We start from the raw sequence: 17,880 nt of genomic DNA on the forward strand, positions 1-17,880 counted from the left end.
CAACTTCCATCTGGGGTGGGATATGAATAGTCCCTAAGGAAATGTTTCCAAGAAAGAAACCATAAATGCTTTCACCAAAGCCCGATAATTAGAAATGTTGTTAAAGAAACAGTGTAGGATTAAGGGGGGAAAAAATCTCTGGTTAAGGTAAAGCAGATTTGATTATATTTTTGTTGCCAATGTTCATTCCAATCCTTAAAATCTTTTATGAAAATGAATTAAAACCATAATTCTTCATAGGAAATTTGAGAACAATCAAGCTCTCTCAATAGATAAGAATGCTGCATAGTTTCTGAGAGTGATATATAATCTTAACAAGAACACAACATGTCACACACCAGTCTCTTCTCCTAACTCACAGGAAGCTTTTTCTCTTTGAATTTATACTAAAAAAGATCCTCTATGTCTTTTCTCTGTCTTAGTAAGTTTAGAGAAGGTAAATTTCATTTACTGTAATTTCATGTAGGCGTGCAAAGACTGGGTCCCATCAGAAAGAGAACACGCACATTACCCCGGGGTGTCTGAAGCATATCTGGCCATCATGGTTATCCACCAAGTGTCCTTTGAGTTGGACAGGATTAACTAAAGCCCAGAAAGGAAAAGTAACCCCGGGGTAAGTGCCCGGGTCTGGAGAAAACTCAGGTAGGGATCGCTCCGGGGCTTGCTTTCTTCTGGGCTGTGGTGCCCACAGGTAGGCTCACAGTCCCTTCTCTGAAATTCGAGGGGTCAGATGTGTTTCCAAATTCCAAACATCTGGGGCTTCACAAAGGTAATCTATTTCAGATGTGCTGTGACATGCAGGGAAACAGCCCAAGGAGGCTGGGGTAGCGCTCACGGCCCAACACGTCAGCACACGTGGGGTTTCTGTATGTCCACCACGGTAACTGAGATAAAAAGCAGGAGAACAGCCTCACGTCGGTTCAGATCAGCTTTCACCTTCAAATGAACTCTGAAAACCTTTTGGCTTTCTGGAATTTCCTTGAGATTGTGGGTGAAATACTGTGCGTGCATGCGTGTGTGTGTGCTACGTCGTTTCGGTCGTGTATGGCTCTCTGTGACCCCTTGGACTGTAGCCCACCAGGCTCCTCTGTCCATGGGATTCTCCAGGCAAGAATACTGGAGTGGGTTGCCATTTCCTTCTCTAGGGGATCTTTCCGACCCAGAGATTGAACCCGAGTCTCCCGCATGGCGGGCAGGTTCTTTACTCTGAGTGCCGACTGGGAAGCCCAAAAGACGGTGAACCTGTAATTCAACTAGGAGCCTGTGTCCTCTTCCTCTGCATGGAGGGAAATCCCCTCTGACCTCCGGGTGGAAAGTCCTCTCCAGCGGCTCCTGTGTTCTGTCCCTCTTGAGCTTCAAGCAGAGCTTTAGCAAGAGATACAGTCCCCTCTGTGACCAGGGCTGGACCATCATGGGTCTTGTAAGACAGGCACGTTACCTTTAGTCAATGCCCAGATCCGTGTTAGTTACCCCCCAAGAGGAGGATGTTGTATTTGCTGGATCTGGTGCATGTGAGTGTATGTTATTTATAATTTATTTATAAATAAATTGTTTGTAAGTAATCTTGGGAATCTTTCACTCTATCGCTCACTTTTACCTAAATTAAGTGTATCATTTGTCTACACAGTGTAAGATAGTCTGATGTTAAAAAACATCTTAGTTTCGGGAATTCCCCAGTGTTCCAGTGGTTAAGACTCTTGCCTTTCTTGCCAGCCATGTGGTGCAGCTGGAAAAAAAAAATCTTAATTTCCTAGTGAACTTAGCTTGCTGAAGATCCTGTCTGTTCTCCTTCTGTCTGCTGCCTTTGTCTCCCCTCCAAGCCCTCTGCCCCCAACCTGAGTTAAATGAGATTAAAAGTAGAGCAGATTCTGAAATACCTTATTTGGGGTATTGAGATAACTAGCAGTTTGTTTTCAAGCTTAACAGATGTAGTCAGTATGAATTAAGGTCATCTTTTTGTCGTGAACCAGTTTTTAAGTTTGAACTGACCAGTTAACTGGCCAGTTTAGGAAGGGAAAATGCCATTTTCTTGGTCTTCAGATCTACTCAGTGAAGGGAACTAATAAAGGAAACATAATGTGAGCTACACTTGCCACTTAAAAGGTTCTAGTAGCTGCATTAAAAATGTAAAGAAAAAAGAAAGTGAAATGAGCTTTAATAATATATTTTATTTAAGCTAATCCCTGGTGGCCCAGTGGTAAAGAATCTGCCTGCAAGGCAGGAGACCCAGGTTGATTCCTGTGTCAGGAAGATCCCCTGGAGGAGGGCATGGCAACCCACTCCAGTATTCTTGCCTGAAGAATTCCATGGACAGAGGAGCCTGGTGGGCTCCAGTCCATGGGGTCACAAAAGAGTTGGACATGACTAAGTAAACAATCCAGAACGTTAATTGTCAGGGATGTAATCAACATAAAAATTAACAATGAAATTTTTTACATTCTTTTTTTCACACGAAATATTTGAAGTCTTGTATTTTTTACCTAAAGACCACCTCGATTGTCCCAGCTGCATTTCAAGTGTCCAGTAGCGGCATATGACCTTTTGCTACTGGGCCGGGGGTGTGAAAGTTTAAAAGACAGGGCTGGCACCCAACCTCTCAGCAGTTTGTGATCTCCTGGGGAAAGAATGGCTCCTACTTTGACTTCCTTTCACATTTATCCTACTATGTATCACAGACAAAAACAAAGACTGACAACCAGTGAAAATAATTCTTAGTACTTCCAGTAAACTAATGAAACACACAGGCTGCAGACTGTAAATCACGTGTCACTGCTTGACTGAGCAGAAGTCACAGTTTGAATCCCAAACTGGAGGAAACGGTGCAATGGAAAAGTTTGCCCATTGATTTTTTTTTTTTTGCAAAGAAATTTGCAGAACCAGGTATTTCTATTGACTTTAACCCTGAACTTCTGCTGATAGCAACAGTAAACCACCATGAGGAAAGCAAACATGAACATGGTAAATAAGTGTTGCAATGGTTCCAAAGTAACATTCAAGCAGTGTTTAGGTATTTGGGCTTCTTCCCCTCTGGAGCCAGGGGAATTTCAATTTTGCAACCTTGTTTTAGAATAACCAGTTGCATCTAGACTTTCACCACTATAAAATGAGAATGGTATCCAGTGTTTGTTACAGGCATTGTTCTTGGTGTATGATATGCACTGATTTGTTTAATACTCACAATAATTGTATAAGGAAGACACTGTTTTATTCCCACTTGAAAGATAAAAAAACTGAGATGAAAAATGTAAAGTAACTTCTGTAAGATCACACAGCTGAGGAGAAATGAGTTAGAATTCAAACTCATGTTATTAATCATTATTCTCTAACCTACTGGATTTATGAGGTGAAAATAAGATAAAATAGCAGTATCTTAAACAGAAATGATACTTCATTTCTATTTAAGATACTGCTATTTAAGATACTGCTATATTCAGAAATAACTCTATTAATGAAAATGACCTTTGTTAGAGGGAATCCTATTTTGTTTTACATTTAAATTATATGTAGTTTGTCTCATGTTGTACCAACACAGCTAAAGTTTAAACTCATTCATTCATTTCTTCTGTTCAAATATCAGCTCTCAGTGAGACTTTCCCTGATCACTTCAGGTAAAATAGTAACAAACACCCAGTCATTGGTAATCTCAGCCTTCCTTAATTATAAGTTTATACATATAGATTCCCTATTATAAATATATACATTATATATTTGTACATAAACTTTTTATTATAAATTTACTTATATGTTTGCACTGTCTCTCTCCACCCTTATGATATAGGCTGCACACAGCAAGACTTTTTTCTGTTTTGTTCACTGCTCTATTGCCAGTACCTCAGAACAAAGTTTGCGTGTGTGTGCTAAGTTGCTTCCTTCGTGTCTGACCCTCTGCGACCATATGGACTGTAGCCAGCTAGGCGCCTCTGTCCATGGGATTCTCCAGGCATGCATACTGGAGTGGGTTGCCATTTCCTTCTCCACAGAACAATGTTTGTATCTTAGTAAATTTAAAATAAATATTTATGAATTGAACAAATGACTGATTTTTATTCAATATTCATTTGTTTATGCTGAAACAAGACATATAGCAATTATGTGCATAGACTTATGTGCAAAATATACTTGGGTTAGGATTATAGCTGCCATTTACTATTTGTAAAATATACAAATAATAATAAACATATTGACCTTGTAAAGTTATTTGGAAGATTACATAGGATACCATTTTCTAAAAGTGACATAGAGGCTGGCACAATCAATGTGGCTGTGCTGTTGTTTTGTAGCATTTTTATTATTTATCTACACCTTTTATTTTATTTAAAAACTCTTTTCGGCTACTCTTTGTTGCGATGCGTGGGTTTCTCAGTGCAGGGTCTTCTCTTGTTGCCGAGCGTGGGCTCTAGGCACACTGGCTTCAGTGGTTACGGCTCCTGGGCTCCAGAGCACAGGCTCAATAGTTGCGATGCATGGGCTTAGCGGCTCCGTGGCATGGGGGGTCTTCCCCAACCTGGCATCGAGCCCGTATCCCCTGCATTTAGCAGGCAGACTCTTTGCCACTGGACCACCAGGGAAGTCCTATCCACTCCTTAAATACAGGGCCACGCTCTGTGCTGGATGCCGAGGAAGTCTGGGCTAAAGAAGACATCTCTTTTGAGACAGAGCGTGGCTGTGCCTTCATTGATGGACTTATGAGAAGTGAAGGACCTCTCCAGGACCCACAGCCCACGGGCCAGAGCCCCCACTGAGGCTCCTACACGCAGAGTGAGCTGAAAGCAGTCAGGAGCTGGGAGCAGCAAGTGAATGAGAAGCGCGGGGTTCCCCCGAGCAAAGGCGAGAGCCGTCCTGCTGACGGGAGCTCCAGAGGGTGACTGACATCAGCTGGGGTCTTCGGAGGGCCCTCACGGAGACAGGGCCAGTTTCAGAGGTAGCAAAGGCAGGCGCAAGTTCTCTCAGAAGAAATTTGCTCTCAGGCAAACACGAGTTCAAAAAGCTCACCAAAAACATAAACAAACATCATAGATGGAGATAAACAGATTTAGACCCCAAAGGAATTCATATTTTTAAATTATCAGATGAAGAATACATAATTCTTAAGTATGACGTATCTATGGAAATAAAGGATAGGATCATAAATTTGATCAAGAAGCAAAATGATGGATAAATTTACAAAGCCATCAAGTGGAACTTTTTTTCTCTTTTTAGTTATTTACAGTGTTGTGTTAACTTTAGGTGTACAGAAAAGAGGCTTAGTTATATAAGCGGGCTTCCCAGGTGTTGCTAGTGGTAAAGAACCTGCCTGCCAATTCCGGAGATGTAAGAGATGTGGGTTCAGTCCCTGGTCTGGAAGATCCCCTGGAGGAGGGCATGACAACCCACCCCAGTATTCTTGCCTGGAGAATCCCCATGGACAGAGGAGCCTGGCGGGTTACGGTCCATAGGCTTGTAAAGAGGCAGAAACAACTGAAGCTACTTAGCATGCATGCACACCTATATATAAATATATATATATATATAGTATACTTTTTCAGATTCTTTTTCATTATGTTATTACAAGGTATTAAATATAATTTCCTGTGCTATACAATAGGTCCCTGTTTATCTGTTTTACATATAGTAGTATGTATCTGCTACTCATAATTTCCTAATTTATCCCTCCTTCTACCTTTCCCCTTTAGTAACCATAAATTTTCTATGTCTCTGAGTTTGTTTCTGTTTTGTAAATGAATTCATTTGTATCAATTTTTTTTTAAGATTCCACATATAAGTGATATTGTGTGATATTTGTCTTTATCTGACTTAGTATGATAATGTCTAGGTCCATTCTTGTTGCTGCAGATAGCATTATTTCATTCTTTTTATGGATGATAATATTGTATGGTATATACACACACATATATATATATGTCATCTTTTTATCCATTCATCTATTGATGGACACTTAGGTTGCTTCCATGTCTTGGCTATTGTTAATAGTCCTGCTATGAACATTGGGGTGCATGTATCTTTCTGAATGAGAGTTTTTGCCTTTTCCAAGTAATATGCCCAGGAGTGGGATTGCTTGATCATATAGTAGCTCTTTTTTCAGTTTAAGCCTCCATATTTTTCTCCATAGTTGTTCAGTCACTCAGTCGTGTCCAACTCTTTGCAGCCCCATGAATCGCAACATGCCAGGCTTCCCTGTCCATCACCAACTCCCAGAGTTTATTCAAACTCAAGTTCATCGAGTTGATGATGCCATCCAACCATCTCATCCTCTGTCGTCCGCTTCTCCTCCTGCCTTCAATCTTTCCCAGCATCAGGGTCTTTTCTGATGAGTCATCTCTTCACATCAGGTGGCTAAAGTATCAAAGCTTCAGCTTCAGCATCAGTCCTGCCATTGGATATTAAGGGCTGATTTCCTTTAGGATGGACTGGTTGGATCTCCTTGCAGTCCGAGAGATTCTCAAGTCTTCTCCAACACTACAGTTCAAAAGCATCAATTCCTTGGTGCTCAGCCTTCTTTATGGTCCAACTCTCACATTAACGCAAGACTACTGGAAAAACCACAGCTTTGACTACATGGACTTTTGTCAGCAAAATAATGTCTCTGCTTTTTAATTTGATGTCTAGGTTTGTCATTGCTTTTCTTTCAAGGAGCAAGTGTCTTTTAATTTCATGACTGCAGTCACCATCTGCAGTGATTTTGGAGCCCAAGAAAATAAAGTCTGTCACCATTTCCATTGTTTCCCCATCTATTTGCCATGAAGTGATGGGACCAGATGCCATGATATTCGTTTTTTGAATGTTAAGTTTTAGGCCAGCTTTTTCACTCTCCTTTTTCATCTTCATCAAGAAACTCTTCAGTTCCTCTTCACTTTCTGCCATAAGGGTGGTATCATCTGCATATCTGAGGTTATTGATATTTTCCTGGCAGTCTTGATTCCAGCTTGTGATTTATCCAGTCCAGCATTTTGCATCTCTGCGTGTAAGTTAAATAAGCAGGGTGACTATATACAGCCTTGACATACTCCTTTCCTGATTTGGAACCAGTCCGTTGTTTCATGTCCAATTCTAACTGTTGTTTCTTGACCTGCATACAGTTTTCTCAGAAGACAGGAAAGGTGGTCTGGTAGTCCTATCTTTTTAAGAATTTTCCATAGTTTGTTGTGATCCACACAAAGTCTTTAGCGTAGTCAATGAAGTAGAAGTAGATGTTTTTCTGGATGTTCTCCATGGTGGCTGCACCAATTTACATCCGCACCAACAGGGTAGGAGGGTTCCCTTTCCACCACATCCTCTCTAACATTTATTGTTTGGAGCCTTTTTGATGATGGCCGTTCTGACCAGTGTGAGGTGGTATCTCAATGTGGCATTGGTTTGTAATAGAACTTTTAAAAAGTGAAAACTATAATTGTTGAAATTGAAAACTCAATAGACAGATTACACAGTGTGTGAACAGTAGTTGGAAGGAGCATATTTGATTGAAAACAAGAAAACCGTGGGAAAGAGACAGAGGTTGTGGAGGGCAGAAAGAGGACAGGCAGAGTCCCGGGGGAGAGAACAGAAAGAGGTGATGACTGGGAAGAAAGGGGGTTCTAATAAGAGAAGACTTACCGAACAGGACAAATAAAATCAAAATTATTTGGGCACGCCATAGCGAACTATAAAATATCTAAACAAAGAGGAGACCTGATAAGCAGCTAAAGAGAAGAGGCAGGCTCTCAGAGAGGAATGACAGCTAAGCGTAGAGAAGAGGCTTCAACACGCAAAAGGGAAGCCAGAACGTGGGGTGATATCACCACTTGCTGAAAAAAAAACATAGAAGAACTGTTTTAAGACTAAGAGTGAAATAACAGCCCTTGAAATAAAGGTCCAGTGTTCCCAGGAGCAGATCTTTACAAAAGAAACTTCTAAAGAATCTACTCCAAGATCAAGGAAAGTGATCCCAGAAGGAGAATCGGAGACACAGGAAAGAATGGCAGGAAAATAAATTAGAAAACATGCAATTTTTAATAAAAATTGTGGAATAAAGCACTCCAAAATTCTTATATTTGCAGGGTGAGAGTAAGATATTGACTACAGTGAGTCTGTTTACTCAAGAAAGATCATTGACAAAAACAGTAATAGAATATTTAGCTTCCAAACCAGAAGAAGAAAAAAAGAGGATAACAAAGACAAATAAATAAAAGTTTTGTTAGTCTTTTTTAAAAGGCAAGGAATGGGGAAAGTGAGGCATAGAAAAAGTAAGACCAAAATAACAACATAAGATGGTATTAACAAGTCTAAATATATCAATAATCACAATGAATATAAATGCTATCATCCTACAAGTTAAAACCAAAGTAAACCAAAGACAGGGGAAGAGGAAAAATTCCAAGTATATGTTATGTATGAGACATGCCTAGCCTAAAACGCAAGAACACTGAAAAGATGATGTATAAGAATAGACAAGGATATAACAGATAAACTCTAATTTAAAGCAATACAATATTCAATAATTTTTTGAATAAACAAAAAAACACTACCCAAAATCTTAACCACAATTATTTTCAGTTTTATGACTCTATCTTTCATCCCAAGCTCCTATATTTTTATATTACTGTATTTGTGATATGCATTTAATTTTAATTCTGTTTTTTTCTTTTTAAAATTACACCACCATAATTTCCTGAGGTTTTATGTAGTTTGTATAATATAATTTCATAACTATTTTGACCTTTTTATAATTCAATTACATTTCCTGCACGGCCTTTCTAGTAGTTAACTTTATAAGTAAGAAACCAACTCGGGGAAGTAAAAATTCAATTTATTTGTTGCTTGATCATTAAACTTCAGAATTGAGACTTCCCTGGTGGAGCAGTGGTTAAGAATCTGTCTTCCGATGCAGTGGATGTGGGTTTGATCCCTGGTAGGGGAGCTAAGATCTCGCACGCCCCGAAGCAACTAAGCCTGTGCACTCGGGGTGGGGGGGCCACGAGTGAAAGATCTCACATGATCCAGTGAAGACACGAGGTATCCAAATAAATAACGATTAAAAAAACAACAACAACGACTTCAGAATCCATGTGTCTGGTGAACATGTCTAGATTTGGGGAACCCATGTTCCTCTTGCCCAGGCCGCTCAGATCTTGTGGTCCCTCATGCAGGCTGAAGCCCTGCCTTCTTTTCGGCATCCTCGGTGAGCACCATCATCTTATCTGACTCTTCCTGTTCTTTTTGAAGCGGGAAAAATGCTGCTCAGCTGGTTGGAAGTTAGAGAGGGGATACCAGGCCTTTTGGACTCACAGGAAAAGAACCTGATGCTGGGAAAGACTGAGGGCAGGAGGAGAAGGGGGCGACAGAGGACGAGATGGTTGGATGGCATCACCGACTCGATGGACATGAGTCTGAGCAAGCTCTGGGAGATGGTGAAAGACAGGGAGGCCTGGCGTGCTGCAGTCCATGGGGTCACAAAGAGGTGGACACGACTGAGCGACTGAACAGCACCAGGCCTTTGGACAGAGTCTCAAAATGGCGTAGAGACTGAAGCAGAGGAGCTCAAAATACCAGCACAAGAGACAACAGTGAGCGTCCTCTGTGCAGGCCTGCTGGTGCGCCAAGCGCCGTTTTATCACTTTAGCGAGCACTGCTCAGTGTGAGTCCACACTCGCCTTGAACGCTTGCGTGAGTCCTTTCTCCTCCTCTCTTCTTTGTGTCCCAAGAAATCAGAGCCAGCCGACTAGGCATTCAGGCCTCTTGCCTGTTTGCAGACGCCGTCAGGCTGGCATCAATGCTCCCATTCATCTGCCTCTCTTCTGGGTCAAGAGGGCAGGATGACAGTATGGATTATGAAACGAAGGGGTGTTAACTTGGGGGCAGGAGGCCAAGAAATATCCAAATAAATAAACATAGTCGATGCTAATGAGTAGAAGACTGGCTTGTTAACTAAGGTCCTCCCAGGCTTTGAGGAACTTAATAAAATTAGGTTATGTTTCAATGACTGGCATTGCAGCAAAGCTAAATAATGATAATACAGTTAGTGCAACACATACAAATCACTTGTGTGTATAATTATGGATTTACAAAAGCTAATGGACCAGCTGAACTCCCCCCTTATCTCTGACTGCAAACCTTTGTTTTCTTCCTGGGAGTTGGAAAAAAGTCAGTGTCAGCAACTCATCTATTCCTGCCTGTCGGTTCATCATGCAGAAATTAAACGCGGTGCATAATGTGAATTTAGATGTCAACATTCTGTTGAATTCTAGAAAGATGCATTAAGATGTTTAGTTTGCATTACATTTTGACAAATTTGTGTCATTCTGAGTTTGTTAATTTTGGATTATGGGACACTGAAGATTTGCATAAATCTAAATTCTACTAAGGACCCTGGCTAAACCTCCTTCATATTATTTTTCCATAGAACAAGCTTGATCTCTTCAGTCTTTAAAACCTTCATTATATACTCTGGAAAGCAATATTCTCTTCAATCTCAAGTATGCCGCCATTAAATCAATCTTGTGAACTGGTCTTGATAGTTTTGTCTGGCAGGGTAATCATTTGACAACAATGTTATCATGAGATAATGAAAACCAAACCGGATCAAAGCAGAACAACAGCAAGAAAAAACTAGGTTCAAGCTGCCAATCACACTGCTGGGCCCTGCTAGAGTCCCTCGGGCCCTCCTGATAAAGGAATACATCTGAGAACAGAGGCTGGCCAGGCCAGAGCTCTGGAGCTCAGCCACGGATGGGCTCGCCTGAGTGGGCTGTCCTGGGCCCTGCGCAGCTGATAACGGCAAGCATCATGAGGACTATTTAAAGCAAGCGCGTTTGAACGTTGTGCAACGCGATGTGCAATGCTGGCTTATGAAAGCAGCCCACAGCGTGTGCTGTACCTGGGTTCAGGAATGTACGGCTTACCTTGACACGGGCCCCCCACCCTCTTCCTATCCCCACCCATCTAACCTAAGCCACAGCCCCAGCCTGTAACCCTTCCCCCAATTTCTGGCTTCAGCCTCATCCCAGCTCACCTGCCCTCCGCCATTAGCCTTGCTACAGGAAGGCTACTGTCCTGTCCTGTCCCAGCAGAGCTGCTGGCATCCCCATGGCTGCCTGCTGACTAGGTCGAAGCACCCGCTTGGTTTAAATTGCTCTCCCTTTCTCCCTCCCTTCTTTCCTCCCTTCCTCTCTTCTCTCCTCCCTCCTGCTCTTCTTTCCTTCTGCTTTATTGACTGATGATCTACACACAAGAGTGGACACATCAGAAGAGCTTTATAGCTCAGGGTATTCCCACAAGCTGGACCTGCCCAGGGAACACCCAGGCCAGGCAGGAGAGCCTGCCTGTGGCCCTCAGAAGTCCTTCTGGCCCCTCCCAGGTGCTCCCCATGCAGCCCAAAGGGAACCACTGTCCCACCTCCCAAGAGCCGCTGTGAATTCAGTCAGGCTTCCCTTCACTCACCTTCCCACACGTGAGGACTCGGGGCTCACTCTGACTTGGGGCCCCCGCCTACGGCAGCAAGTCTAATTGAGTCCCCGCTCTGAAAGATGTGGATGTCGTCACCTGCCTTCATCAGGAGGCGCTCCGGGACTGCCAGCTGGAGGTGTCGGGGTGACAGATGATGAGAGCTGGGCAGGGAGGGGCTGGTGACGGCTCTAGTTTGATGAGGAGGACGTGGAGCTAACGTCATGTGTAACGCGGTCCCCTCCCGCCTCCAGCCCTGCTCCTCACTCGCCTCTCGGCCTCCCACACCATTGCACACCCACGAACAAAGTCACAAAAGCCACCTGCCACAGTGGCGTTGAACTTCTAGAGTCCCCAGCTGACACCCAGGGCTTTGCATCCCCAGGGGAATGCCTCCAGTGTTGGGGGGGAGGCCCTCCGATGCTGCTCCTACCTTAAGAACTATCTCCCTGTCTTCTGGGAATAGAGACAAGAAAAGATTGTTTACCTGTGATTCTTTTTTTTTTTTTTCTTCTTTTTTATAAATTGGAGGATAACTGCTTTGAGGAGGGCATGGCAACTGACTCCAGTATTCTTGCCTGGAGAATCCCATGGACAGAGGAGCCTGGTGGGCTACAGTCCATGGGGTCACACAGAGTTGGACACGACTGAGCGACTTAGCTTGCGTGCACGCATAATTGCTTTACGATGTTGTGATGGTCTCTGCCGCACATCAGCGCAAATCAGTCATAATTTGTATCCCCTCCCTCTTGAGGCCCCCCACCACCGTTCTACCACTGTTTACACTAGCCAGGACACGGCAGCAACCTAGAAGTCCATCGACAGAGGAACAGATACTTGTGACTCTTTTTAATAGCAGTTCAACAAACGCTATTAGTTGTCGTCTCACTGTACAGTTGAGATTTTCCTAGGCATCTATCGAAAAGGCAACATAAAAATAATAAATTAAATACTGAAAAAAAGTCAGGGGCGGGGGGGCGGTGGTTGGTTACTCATAATCCCAACCTGCCTCTGCAAACACGTTCATCTGCAGACCTCCTCTGGGTCCTGTCCACACTCGCGCCCACCACGTCTTACCCTGTGGTTCCCGCAGGGTTCACACAAGGAGACAGTCTTTCAGAGGCCTTTTGTTTAAGCAACCAAAACGGATGCTTAACAGAAAATGGGCTCTTTACAGAAAGGATCATTTTAATACAGATCATTTTCCTTTAATCATAAAATTCTGCCTTTCTTTTCTGACCTAACCTCAGCCTCTTTGTTCGGGGAAGCCCGCGGAGCTGAGTGAAAACAGGTGCAGTGACGCTGGGCCCTGCGGAGGCAGAGCCTGGAGTTTGTCCCTAGTCAGTTACCGTTTAAGTAAACACATGGCTACCAGCCTAACCTTGTTATGCCGCAGAATCTTCAGGAGTAGGGGGCCGAGGATGAGACCTACCCCCCGGCCCCCATGCCTCACCGGATGTTTCCTTCATTCGGGGAAACCTACACGAGCCCCTGCCACACACGTGCCAGGCCCCTCCTGGGGACCACGGACGGGGTGGTCCCAGCACCTGCATCCTGTTGGACAGGTGCCGGCTCCGGTCCAGACGGTTGATGCCCCTCAGGAGGGCCCTGCCCATCCTAATCCCCATGTTCTCTGAGAGCGGCTCCAGGCCGCAGGGTGGATGCAGGGGTCTGAGCTCTCTGAGCAGACCCCCATCCTTTCCCCGGGTTCCCCCTACGGCCCACCCGCCCTGTTCCCCTCATAAGTCCTCAGCTCTCCTTCACCAAAGCCTCGAGGGGGCCCAGCGCTCCCTCAGCCTGGAACCCCCATCCTGGGCAACAGAAAACACATTTCCTTCCCTGGAAGGGAAGTGCGGTGGGCCTGAGAAATGCAGGGTCCCCTTGAAGATGTCTGCAGAGAAGTGCACGGGGGAGAAAAAAGCGCTTTTCTGCTAAGCAGGGGAAATTGTTTTGAAACACTCCATTTCGAATTCCGCATCTCCTTCCCCTGACATAAAGCCAGAAGCCGGAGCAGCTTCTTCTGATCGGAAGCGTCTTGCAGGATTCTGCAGGAACAGCGGCTTTTGCGTCAGGCGTTGATGGGCCTGAAGCAGGGCCTCTCGCGTCGGGGCACTGGGGGTGGCGGGCGGAGGTGGAGGGCCCGGGGCAGCTGGAGCGTGCTGGAGCCCCTGGGGCCTCGGGCTGTCGGGTCTGAAGCCCATCCTCGAAGCGGCCAGCAGCTCGTGGCTGTGCCCGTGTGCCCGGGCCCGTGTCCCGTCCCCCTTCCCGTGAGCATCACCCACAGCTGTCTCTACAGTCCCTGCCAAGTCCCTGCCGTCTGCTTCGGCCTCTCCCCTGAGACCGGGAGATTCTCTGAGACACCCCGCCCCTAGCACCCAAGGTCTCCTTTTCCTCGGCATCCCTCCTAATCAGGGCTGCTGGGGGTCAGGGCTGGGCCTTGGCCTGGTTTGCCATGTCCGCACCGCTGTGCCCATTTTCCGGTCTGACCCCACTGTTCCTGTGACTTGCACCCCCACCCCCCACCCTGTTCCATCATCTCTCAGTCCTGGGCTTCCTTCCACTCCAAACTCCATCCTCTCTATGGCTTTGATATCTCCTGGGAGGCCGTCTAGGTTCCCCGGCACCTCATTGTCTTCACGTCCATGTCTCAAATGATATTTTCTTTCTTCTCCTGCAGCCCCCTCACTCCCAACAGCTGTGCCCCAGATGCTGCACCCCCTCGAAAGCTCAAGGGCCAGCCTTCAGCCCCCAGACCATCCCCGTCCTTCGAGCTGTGCAGTTCAAGCATCCCTCCTAGAGGGCATCCGGTCTTATCAGGACTCACGCGTCACTGATCCCCACTTCCTCCCTGTCCGTGGATAGCCTCATGAGTCTCTCACTTCCTGCTTGGAGTCAGCCTCATACTCCACTGTTCTGGTCCCCGTTTACCTGTGCGGGAGCCCCTCTGTCACAGCTCCACGCATGGGCCGTGGGCAGGGATCCCCAGCAGCAGTGGAAGGGGTGGGTTAAATTAGAAAGGGACTGCGGGACAGCTGCTGGCAAGGAAAAGTAACTCAGATAAAGATGTAAATACATACTCATAGGTTATATATTGTCTATTTATATACACATACATTCTTTGAATGAGACTGAATCTGTTAGTCGCTCAGATGTGTCTGACTCTTTGCAACCCTGTGAGCTGTAGCCTCCCAGGCTCCTCTGTCCATGGGATTATTAGGTAAGAATACTGGAGTAGGTAGCCATTCCCTTCTCCAGGGGATCTTCCCAACACAGGAATCGAACCTGGGTCTCCTGCAGTGAAGGTGGATTCTTTCCCATCTGAGCCATCAGGGAAGCATATTCTTTGAAAAAAAAAATATGTGTATATATACACACACATATCACTTCATGACAAATAGATGGGGAAAAAACGGAAATAGTGACAGATTTTATTTTCCTGGGCTCCAAAATCCTTGCAGATGGTGACTGCAGCCACGAAATGAAAAGACACTTGCTCCTTGGAAGAAAAGCTATAACAAAACTAGACAGCGTTTTAAAAAGCAGAGACATCACTTTGCCAACAAAGATCCATATAGTCAAAGCTGTGGTTTTTCCAGGAGTCATGTACGGATGTGAGAGCTGGACCATAAAGAAGGCTGTGTGTGTGTGCTAAATTGCTTTAGTCGTGTCTGACTCTTTGTGACGCTATGGGTTATAGACCACCAGGCTCCTCTGTCCACGGGATTCTCTGGGGAAGAATACTGAAGTGAGTTGCCATTTCCTCCTCCAGGGCATCTTCCCAACCCAAGGATAGAACCTGTGTCTCTTGTGTTTTCTGCATTGACAGGTGGGTTCTTTACCACTAGCGCCACCTGGGAAGCCCAAGGAAGGCTGAGTGCTGAAGAATTTTCTGGTGTTGGAGAAGATTCTTGAGAGTCCCTAGGACTGCAAGGAGCTCAAACCAGTCAACCCTAAAGGAAATCAATCCTAGGTATTCATTGGAAGGACTGGTGCTAAAGCTCCAAAACTTTGGCCACCTGATGTGAACAGCCAACTCATTGGAAAAGACCCTGATGCTGGGAAGGATTGAAGGCAGGAGGAGAAGAGGGTAACAGAGGATGAGATGGTTGGATGGCATCACCGACTCAGTGGACTTGAGTTTGAGCAAACTCTGGGAGATAATGAAGAACAGGGAAGCCTAGTGTGCTGCAATCCATGGGGTTGCAAAGAGTCAGACATGACTTAGAGACTGAACAATCACATTTACGCAAATATTCTTTAAAAATGTAAATGGACTATGCAAATAGATGGTTGAACTAACATATATAGTAATTAACTATATTCATCATTAAGAATTAACAGTATTTGGCTTGATCAAATAGTTCAGCCATGGATTTGTCATGTTCAAATGATTAGTCTTTGAACAACTGTCCCAAATTATCTCAGAATATATTTATGCCCACAAGCTGTAAAACATATGTAGCCTGTGGTCTGGGGGCTAATGGGGCCTGAAAGTATCTTTCCACAGTAATTGGAAAAAGCCTCCCATATTCGGCTGGCTATTTTTAAACACAGACAACCTCTCACTCCTTCCAAATCAGATCGCTTTAAACTTGGAAAACAAGGGCTCTTATTCAGGACATGTGTGTACCAGCTCTACACTCCAGTTCCTTCAAAGTATCTGGATTGAAATAGTGCCCGGAAAAAGTGATTAAAGCAGCTATGAGTTTTGAAAATGTCAAAAACAGCCATACAGATTTTAAAGATGTACTTAAAAACAAATAAACAGAAACTAATTCTACCCAAAGTACCTGGAAAAAGAAAGAGGCCAGGAACAGCGTTACTCTAAATACAAGAGAAATAAGCAGTGGACAGTTGAGCTGAATCAAAGCCAAGAGGCCGCCTCTGGCAAAGGGCTTTCGATGGCTATTTTATTCCTGAGTTGTCTCTAAATCCAAAAAGGTGCAGAGAAGCCAATGCGCCCGGAGGGTGCGGTTCTACGTGGCATGGTGCAGGACGAGGTGCCCACAGAAGGGCTTGTGGCCTGCCGCAAGGGGGGCGTCAGGAGCCCACCTCCAGGGTGAGACGGAGCGGGTCCTCTCCTCATTTCCCGGGCATTCCCAGCATGGCGTGAACCGGAGAAAGTGCTGGAGAAAGAACAAAAGTGATGGAGCTCTTGTGAAAGGCAGCTGAATAAATTAGCTTTTGTTTTGTTAGTAGAGAAGGCGTTGTATGAATCCCTGGTAGTTCTAGGACTGGAGTGGTTTCTGTGAAGGAACGGTAGTGAAGAGAAAAGGAACAAAGGAGTTCTAGTAAAAGAAACATGACTGATCTCTACCAACACATAGTCACGATTTCACGATAAGTCTGGATGATTCTGTGCGGGTCTAAACACTGTACAAGGATAGGCCTCTGCCAGGCACTCGGCCTAGGACCACCTTCTGGGGTGTCTGGGTGGCAGCGGGTTTGAGCCAGACCTCTGCCCCCTCTGACTCCAGGACCCGGGATGGGCAACTTCCATCCTGCGAAGGTTCTTTCCTCTCCTGAGACTGCTGTGTTGCCCCCGCCCTAGGAAAGAGGAATGTGAAAGTCGCTCAGTCGTGTCTGACTCTTTGTAACCCCATGGGCTAAAGTCCGTGGAATTCTCCAGGCCAGAAGACTGGAGTGGGGGCCTTTCCCTTCTCCAGGGGATCTTCCCAACCCAGGGATCGAACCCAGGTCTCCCACATTGCAGGCAGATTCTTGACCAGCTGAGCCACAAGGGAAGCCCAAGAATACTGGTGTGGGATCTTCCTGACCCAGGAATCGGACCGGGGTCTCCTGCATTGCAGGGGGATTCTTTACCAGCTGGACCAAGAGAGGAAAGAGGAACGACCTCCCTAGAACTAACTAGGAAGGAGTCTGCAGGCGTGGACGTGTCAGGACGCAGCTGAAGGCCGGCCCGGCCTGACCTCGTCCTTTTGGACGCTCGTTCACTAAGAAGCGGGGCCCACGAGAAGGGAAAGTTTGGACGGCAGTCAGCGAACAGAGGGCCAGGAAAAGCTGGCAAAGCCCAGTAACGATTACAAGCACAGACATGCAGAGAACCCAGTGCCAGCTTTCCAAAGGTGGCCGCATCTCCCAGTGCGTGGAGCTAGAAAATGGAAACCCTGGACAGTGGACTTTCCAGGGAGGGCAGGGTCAGAGGATGAAGACATACGGCAGAGTGCCAGCCCTTACTGAAGATTCACGAAGCACCTTCATATAGCAAGTGTTAGTCACTCAGTTGTGCCCGACTCTTTGCGACCCCCTGGACTGCCGCCCACCAGCCTCCTCTGTCCATGAGATTTCCCAAGCAAGAATACTGGAGTGGGTTGCCATTTCTCTCTCCAGGGGATCTTCCCTGACCCAGGGATCGAACCCGGGTCTCAGGCAGTGCAGGCCGATTCTTTACTGACTGAACTCCGAGGGAAGCCCTCGCATAGTAAAGGCTCTGACAAGTCCTGC

At 45.5% G+C, this 17,880-nt stretch overlaps 1 protein-coding gene across 7 annotated transcripts in view; it reads left to right on the forward strand.

Moving 5' to 3' along the window:
• Window positions 1–17,880, forward strand: part of PSD3 (pleckstrin and Sec7 domain containing 3) — a 575,456-nt gene that overhangs the window by 70,569 nt on the left and 487,007 nt on the right. The window contains exon 1 of one of the 7 annotated variants that reach the window (XM_043893688.1): window positions 15,371–15,385. The exons of the other annotated variants lie outside the window; for them this stretch is intronic. The gene's annotated coding sequence lies outside the window, so the exon portion shown is untranslated. Of the gene's footprint in view, window positions 1–15,370; window positions 15,386–17,880 lie in introns of those variants that run through there. 7 annotated transcript variants of the gene reach the window in all.

Source organism: Cervus elaphus, chromosome 32 (assembly GCF_910594005.1).
Source record: "Cervus elaphus chromosome 32, mCerEla1.1, whole genome shotgun sequence".
In the NCBI taxonomy this organism is placed as follows: domain Eukaryota; kingdom Metazoa; phylum Chordata; class Mammalia; order Artiodactyla; family Cervidae; genus Cervus; species Cervus elaphus.